Genomic DNA, 8,165 nt, shown 5'->3' with positions numbered 1-8,165 from the left:
TTTTTGGGTTAGATAAATAATGTTAAGGGGCATAACCGTGCAACAATCACAATCATTTAATAATATACCCGAGGATCATAAGGACTCTATAACACTAGACATTATACATACTGTAATATGAACAATATGGAACTTAAACGTAATGGAAGAGGGTAATTGATAGGTAGAGAGATGGAAAAAGGAATGAACATGGGCAGATAGAGTTGTAGGCAGAAAGAGGGAGATATGAACAGTGAGAGACATGGGCAGAAAGGGCAAATGGACAGATGGACGTGGGTCAGATAGAATGAGTGGCGACCACCAATCCACGCATTCCGGTGGTGTTGAGTGTGGTTTCATGGATGGTCCAACTCCACCTGTGACTGCCTCCACAAAAAAAATATCCCAGACTAGGCACAGGAAGATGATAACCAAATTTAAGCCCCTCGGAACGATGTGGAAACGGCAATCCAGGCAGCGAGGGACTTCTGGATGACTTCTTGATGAAGTCCCTTCATGACGAGTAAAATGTTTGAGCTTGAGTAGCTGGTCACATGGGATCTGCAAGGTGGTTGTTGGTGGTCTAGCAACATCATGGACTTGGTGATCCTTTATGTAAGGTCTGGAATCATGAGGGACAACATTTTGTCCCTCGCAGTGTCGCACGTGTTCTCCTTAATCACGGTCAATTACATCGGCCCCACCTGCACAGCCATTTAGAAACAACAGGCTTAGAATGTACCCCATCACCCCTGTGTCCGACACATGCATCACAGTCCTAGATTCTGAAGGCAAAGCAGTAGCAGAACCACAACATGTACTCACCCATTCAGCAGAGAGATTGAGATAGACTGTCATCAGGAATAGATTAACTCCATGATGATAATGCAGAAGCAAGTGTGAAATTATTATTTTAAAATGGGTTTGTCCCATGGACTGATAGTTTGCGAGCAATCGTAATGTAAACAGATTTTGTGCAATACAAAATTAAGTATCTATTTTAATAACATACACAGCATAATGCATTTCTGGAGTGTTGTGTACTCATATGTGTGGATTTCGTGAAATACTCTGGTTTTCTTCCACAGGAAAAAACACTGATTGAGCCAAATATTCCCAGTAGAGCCCTATTGAAATACAGTCTTAAGACTCAGGGAAGCTTTCGTGGATATATAGCATTAATCATCTGGATGGCACGGTGGTTAGATCATTAGGCTTACAATAGGAATGTTGTAAGTTCAACTCCCGTTTGCGAGTCAAATCTGCTTTTCAGTACTGTACCACATTGTGGAAAGTCAGGATTGAATGTTCTTATAGAAAGACTGGCTCCCACTGTGAGAATATGGATTTTTCAGCTGCACCAACAAATATTATCACAAGCCCAATACTTACACTTTGAATAGCATTGCATATTCCCTTTACACCTATGACCAAATCACTCGGAATGCACCAAATCTCGTCACATCTTGGAAGCTAAACAGAGTTAAGCCTGGATAGTTCTTGGATGGGCGACCATCATGCATAACAGGTGTTAAAGGCTGCAGGGCTGCGTTGCGAGCAGCACAACACCCTCAATTGTACTTTACAATGATCCCACGTCTTTCCTTCCCACCTTCAGCAACCCGCACCGACAAGTGTGGTGACGTACGGTCAAAAAACTCCCACGACCTGCATGCACAACGTCTTGAGACCCTCATACATTGATTTAAAAAATCGCTATATATGTATATAGTACACTTTGGGTCCTTTTCCACTGGTTCAATCTAACTACAGGTGAACTGACAGAATACACCGAATTGTTCGCTTGTATATAGACAGGTGATGACAACTAAGCATGCCTTTAGTAATACCACTCGGAAATACTTCAGCATGTACCGCCCATTTGGGCAGTATGTAGAGCAAGGGGGCTATGGAGTCTGTGGAGATGCGATGCAGTAGTTCACATCTACACACGTTTGAGGTGAACCATCTTCTGCACTGCATAAGATGACACCCCGATGCCCAGGAGGCCAAGCAGGATGGCCAGACGGTTCAGACGGACATCTGCAGACTTTGTCATCTCCACTCCGGCGGAGACCTGGTTCTAATAACATCCCAAAAATTATAACGATTTTCTTGGTGTTAAATTCCATTTTTAAAGCACTCGTTTTTTTAAAGCGAGCATTTTGAAATCTGTAATAATAGCATGCTGTAAGCATTTGGATGGGATTCTCAATAAAAGATAATTAAATTTGGAAAGCAACCAATATTATCCATAATAGGTGTTTTATTGGGTTGTTAAACCCGCCACCACCCAACGCAGCCAATTATGTGTGTCACATAAACTAAACATGCCAATTCGTTACTAGTAAACATGCCAATTCGTTACTAGTAAACATGCGTCTGTCATGGTCATCTGACCTCAGGTATAAGGATGGCATTGAGACTGAGATGTTATAGCAGGCACAGTATTCATGGAAAGTTCGGCCAACATTGGTCCAACGTTTCATGTTTACTGGGGATGTACATGATGAGACTAGTCATGTAATATGGAAAAAATGGTAACACGTTTAAATGATTGCACGTTAGAACATGTTTGCTATCAAGGTGTTTACTGATTGTGATCTCTAACTCTGTTATGATGTTTAACTCTATGGATATGTTGCATGCAAACCTATTTTGCTCTTGCTGTGCTCTTGCTGTTATGATATTTGACTCTGCGTATTAATATATTGCACCATGACCTTTGCTGCCTCAGTGTCTCTATTTTACTCACGTCTCCCTTTAAAAATAGACGTCTGAATCTTAATTTTGGAGCTTTTGTGACTGCAGGAATTATTCTTTGGCTTTTTCGGTAAAGTCACGTATAAAGATTAACAATTATTTAATTTATTATTTTATCTTTATACGTGACTTTACAGAAAAAACCAAAGAATAATAGACGTCTGACCTCAATTGCATTTTTAAAAAAGATGACACTGGATGAGTGGAAAGAAATAATGAAGGTTTTCGCAAGATGGCCTCCAGGACATGTACAGTAGCATCTGACATTTCCCTGTATGTTGACTTTACATAGATTAAATGTAATTACTGCTTATAGGGAGTGACCCAGGGACAAAAGCAACACGAATATTGTATTAACCTGTACCAATCATAACCCTCATCAGCCGTAATAAAGGATTCCCCAAGCTGTCGCCATCTCTCACATTCTCGCATTACAACGATCCATGTCGCTGCGACACACAACCTGGCCTCATCGCTCCATCTCCTCCGTGGACGTTCCCTCGAGCGTGTACATTCCCTCGGATGCCACTTTATCGTTATTCTCAACCACTGGCTATAATTCCTGTTGACGGTCTGTATTTTGGTGCCAGTAAAGTCAGTAAAGTGAATGCAAATGGAAATTGAATTGCGTTGGTGCAATTCATATTAAACGCGCATTACTCAAACGTAGATATTTCCCCTTCAGTATTTACATATTATGTCTGTATATTCAGCATTTAATTTTAGAATATACCGTGTGCTTCCACAATGATCCAGATCAATTGCCTATGAGACTGGGTTACAAGCACCAATATCATTGCATGACAATTCCTTAATAAGCAATAACATCCAAATAAAAATTACACATTCAATTAGGAAATAACATGCATCATAATACATTTTTCTTACAGTATTTGTTTAGTACCTCAAAGTACTTTTTATTTTCCTTTTCGATATAAAATCTGGAAGTAGTTTAACACGTAGGTTTCCGAGACCAATATCATCCATCCATAAATGTGTCTTTAAACCCAACACCATCACCACCCGCCAGCCAATTAGTAAGGTTCGTCACGTAAACAAAACGTGCCAGTTAGTTACTACTTCAGCAAACCGGTGTGTTGGAGAGTAAACCCATAACATTTACAATTCGAATACAACGTTTCCTTTATTATGGATAAAGCGGTTATAACTTCATCAATCGTACCTGAAGTAGACGGGAGTAGCTTGGAGTAAGTCTCCACAGTCCAAATGCCATGGTGTTGACAGCATAGAAAATATACTTGTTGACGGTGTATTCTGGTAATTATTGTATTTTTCTCATATTTCGATCGTGCTTGTGTTCTTGTTTATCAATGTCCTCATCCGGAATGGAATCTGCCCACAAAGCTGAAATGTTTTCAAGTTCCTTCGATAAAATCCTGGACATGTCAGTCTGACTCCCTTCAGCGAAAGCGGTGAAGTGTGTGTAAGACCCCTGTGCGTAGGCATGCGCATGCGTGCGGGGAAAACTGGGTGCAACCATGAACCAGCTATGCCGAAGCAGAAAAAAATATTAAATGCACCAAAATTTTACACGCACAAACGAGGGAAAACTTTACCTCGGCCCATAATTCTGGAGAGATGGCCCTTTGGTGGAGTTCTCGACACATTCGGAAAGTAGCGACTTCAAATCTTCTAGATTTGAAGCTTTCGTGACTGCAATGATTCATATTCTTAGGTTTTTTCGGTAAAGTCAAAACCTAAGAATATACTTCAAATCTTGTCCAGGAGTCGCCTCAGCTCATCGTTTCTGTGACGTTGACAAAATGAGCACCGCATTTTTGGAAGTCCACATTGACTGTCGTCTGGAAAAAATGGTCCCCATTACACGAAGTTTTAAGTTCCATGAGTGGCTCCCTAACAGAGACACAACTTCGTAGGGTTCTGAACCGTAGATCTGCCTGAGACCCTCCAGTACTGTGCGTGTGGTCTCAATCACAGTTTGAGTCTGGTTGATGTCTTTTTGAGGTCTGTGAGTGAAAACACACATTCCTAGTCTCGTATATTACAGCAATTTTGCTTATACTCACAATGTGTCATCTTACGATCAACTTAAACTATTTCAAAGTAGAGCAGGAACGTCAAATATATATAAAAACAGTAAATGTATGCATAATAGAGCACACTGCACTAACGTTTTTGAATTAGTAAGCATAATGAAGACACTGTAATATTAGTTATTAAAATATTTGCTCTTTCAGTCAGGTAATGAAATGTCAGCTATGAATTTCTTTCACCTTATCAACTTGACGTTTGTCTCGGTCCTTATCTGTGGAAGGTACAACACTAACACACATTCATGCAGGCATGCACACAGAGCCAACGTGTTTGTCAAATCTCATCGCTGATCACAATTGTGCAAACTCGCCCATCTGCCAGCTAAAGCGGATTTGCGTTCATTTAAAGCGTTCCCTATCTTGTGTACTGCTAAATTATTTTTTAACGTTTTAAGGGATATGGGAATACAAGTTTTGTTTCAAGTGTACTTTTATCATTATAATCTGTACATTGTAGTTCTTTTATATATACACAGTCATGCGTGCAGTGCTCTGTCATTCCCAATTTGCAGTTAATAATGTAAAAAAATTCTGGATAAAATACTGTATTATATTGGGCATTACATGCCTCCTACACGTAAACAGTACAGTATATGCGCTCATAGCACACACTGACTGCAGGGCAGTCCACATAATACAGTTAAACTACGTAAACTACAAGGTTAAAATATAATAATATAATATTTCCAGTTGTGTAAAAAATCAATGGTAGTGTCTTTCAATGCTTTTAAATTAATTCATTTTTATTAAAACATACAATGGCTGAAATGTGAAAATTTGTCACCAATCTTCACCGTCCTGTAATGCAACAATCAATCCCTCTGGCTCCTGCACATAAGCTGGTCTCATCACTCCACGTGCGCGGTGATCATCCTTTTTCGGTGTGTTCCCTACTTTGGCTGACATTCAATCACCAATCTCGTCCATAGGCAATCATCCCCTATCGTAAAGTGTCCTGCCTAAGACCACTAAGTATTTTCTAAACAGTCATGATGTATAAAATTAGGCACTTGTTCCCTGATCCGTGCGTTCTTTATCTCAGTGAAATTCCAAATATAAGCTGTTCTGATCAAAGCAACGCGTCCTTACGTTACACTCATTATAATTGGTGACAATGTGTTGGCTATTGCCAAAAATGCCATGTTATATATTTTAGATTTTCTCAATGTTATTGACGAATATGTTGAATTATTTTCTTACATTACACTGGTGGTCACTTCTGATACAAGCATACTTCGGATATAAGCAAGGCAGGTCTTCCTCCAAAGGAGTGTATTTATATCCTGAATCTACGGTGCATGTATAGCCTGCAACACGTGTATCTTAATGTCCCTGAATGTGTCCGCAAGACACATTCCATTTGCAGAGTCCTATAATGTAGTTAAAAAAAAAACTGAACACATTCGCCAGTAACGGCAAATTACACAAAGTAACACACCGGTGGGCAAAAGCAGTGAACTATTTGTCTTTTGTCAACGTGACACTTTTTTGCTAATTGGCCGTGTCGGGTGGTGGAGGGTCGTAAATTTATAAATGTGTCGTAACACATTTATAAATAACGCGATCTAAACCCAAAAACGTTGATTATGAATAATATTGGTCGCGAAAGCCTACGTGTTAAACTTACACAAAGTAAAATAACACGCTGGCGAACAGTGGAACAACACGGACGCCCAGAATAAACGCCTAATTCCAGACCCAAACATCACACCTTCTTGAATTCCGCCCAAAACGCTGGTAGAACCATAAATAACATCAGACCATCAACAGGCACTTCTTTATCATTGCAAATTTTAAGACACGCCAAGTTAGTGCGAGTGTGGCCATGCAAGCCAAACTATGGACCACATAGCAAACCACTATAGTCTTAGCTGCTTCAATGGAGGAGGAATAGCAGCAACACGATACGAACTCTCTCGTGACGCCCTCTTGTGGCAAGCAAACGTAGACGTGGCATTTAGCTCCTGAACAAATTGCCACCCGCACGAAAAGCATAGAACCGCATAAAGACATAATAGGCGACGTTTCGGGCAATGGCCCTCATCCACCACTGCCAACGCAGTACCACCAAATAATTTGTATTGTATTTGGGAAAGGTGAGATCGTGGACTTAATTCAGGATCCGATGCTTGCATTGGGCCGTCAAGACAAAATTAAATGCCTCCACCTGGTGGCAGCACCACGAATCGTGGAAGTTCTGAAATCGAGCACAGATGGGCAATGTCAGAAGAGCTACAACATCGCAAGGTATAAAATATTCAGTGACTGCTCTGGTGAGGTTAGCGATGAGATGGCAAGTCCTCTCAGGTGTTACTCTTTGGTTATTTCGGTAAAGTCACGTAGAAAGAGAAAATAAACAATTAAATAACAGCATACAACGTTTCGATTGCAACACAAGCAATCATCATCAGGTACAAATGAATAAGAAAACAAACCTAGTAAACTTATAAATATAATGCAATACAACACAGAGAGTCGGCTAACATAACAGTCAACACCCCACCTGGTTGATTACGTTCTTCCAAAGATTGCTAAATTTGAGAGAGAGACAAAACACAGACACGGAGACACATAGACAGACACAAAAGCAGAGAGAGATAACACAAGAGACACGCAGAGAGAGACACACACATAGGTACACAGAGAAACAACGCCTCTATGTCGAGGCCTTAAATAGAGAGAGAGGGGGGCAGAGAGAGGGGGGGTAGCGAAATTAGAATGACAATGAGAAAACTTGGCGCAATATTAGGAAACAAAGCAACAAAACGAGGGGAGACAGAGAGAGAGAAACCACACTAAATCAAACAAACTTAGTACAATTTGGAAATGTAATGCAATGCAACACAGAGTCGGTCAACCCACAATTAACTTATGGCCTAGTTGATTACGTTCTTCCAATGATTGCTAAATTAGAGGTTAAGGTGAAATTTGAGAAAGAACCAGTCACGAAAGCGCCAAATAAAGTTTTTTTCATCTCAAGTGTTCCCTGAAGCTATTCTAGCTTTCTGCGTCTTACTAATCACGCCATGACAAGGACATTATTTTAAGTTTGCATTTTGACTGCTTGTGTTGTGGTTATTGCAAACATGATGCCTTGTATAAAGGTGTCAGTTTTTGTACCAGTTGAAAGGATAAAAACCTATCACTATAAGGACATTGTTTTTGCAAGAGATGCAGTCACCAAGCTGGTTGTGTGTGGTACACAAACATTTATGTTTTATTTGGAAGTGTATGGTCCATTTATAGGGTTGTCACTAGTCCTGGTTTGACCTGGACAGCTCTGGGATTTGCATAATGGTCCGGGTGGCGGGAATTGTTTTGTATCGAGATCTTGTGATTCTGTTTTGA

At 40.3% G+C, this 8,165-nt stretch overlaps 1 long non-coding RNA gene across 1 annotated transcript; it reads right to left on the bottom strand.

The window, feature by feature from the left end:
* Positions 1 to 243: 243 nt before the first annotated feature.
* Positions 244 to 4,225, bottom strand: LOC133347404 (uncharacterized). Its single transcript, XR_009755707.1, has 3 exons — positions 3,926 to 4,225; positions 1,933 to 2,062; positions 244 to 683 (listed from the first exon to the last, which is right to left on the bottom strand). It is a non-coding gene; the product is annotated as an uncharacterized LOC133347404 (long non-coding RNA).
* Positions 4,226 to 8,165: the final 3,940 nt, after the last annotated feature.

The sequence above is a fragment of the Lethenteron reissneri genome, chromosome 26, assembly GCF_015708825.2.
Source record: "Lethenteron reissneri isolate LAM-NWPU_2019-01 chromosome 26, ASM1570882v1, whole genome shotgun sequence".
NCBI classification, from domain to species: domain Eukaryota; kingdom Metazoa; phylum Chordata; class Hyperoartia; order Petromyzontiformes; family Petromyzontidae; genus Lethenteron; species Lethenteron reissneri.
The sequence above is the reverse complement of the archived record's forward strand: the minus strand, read 5'-3'. Positions and strand labels throughout refer to the sequence as shown.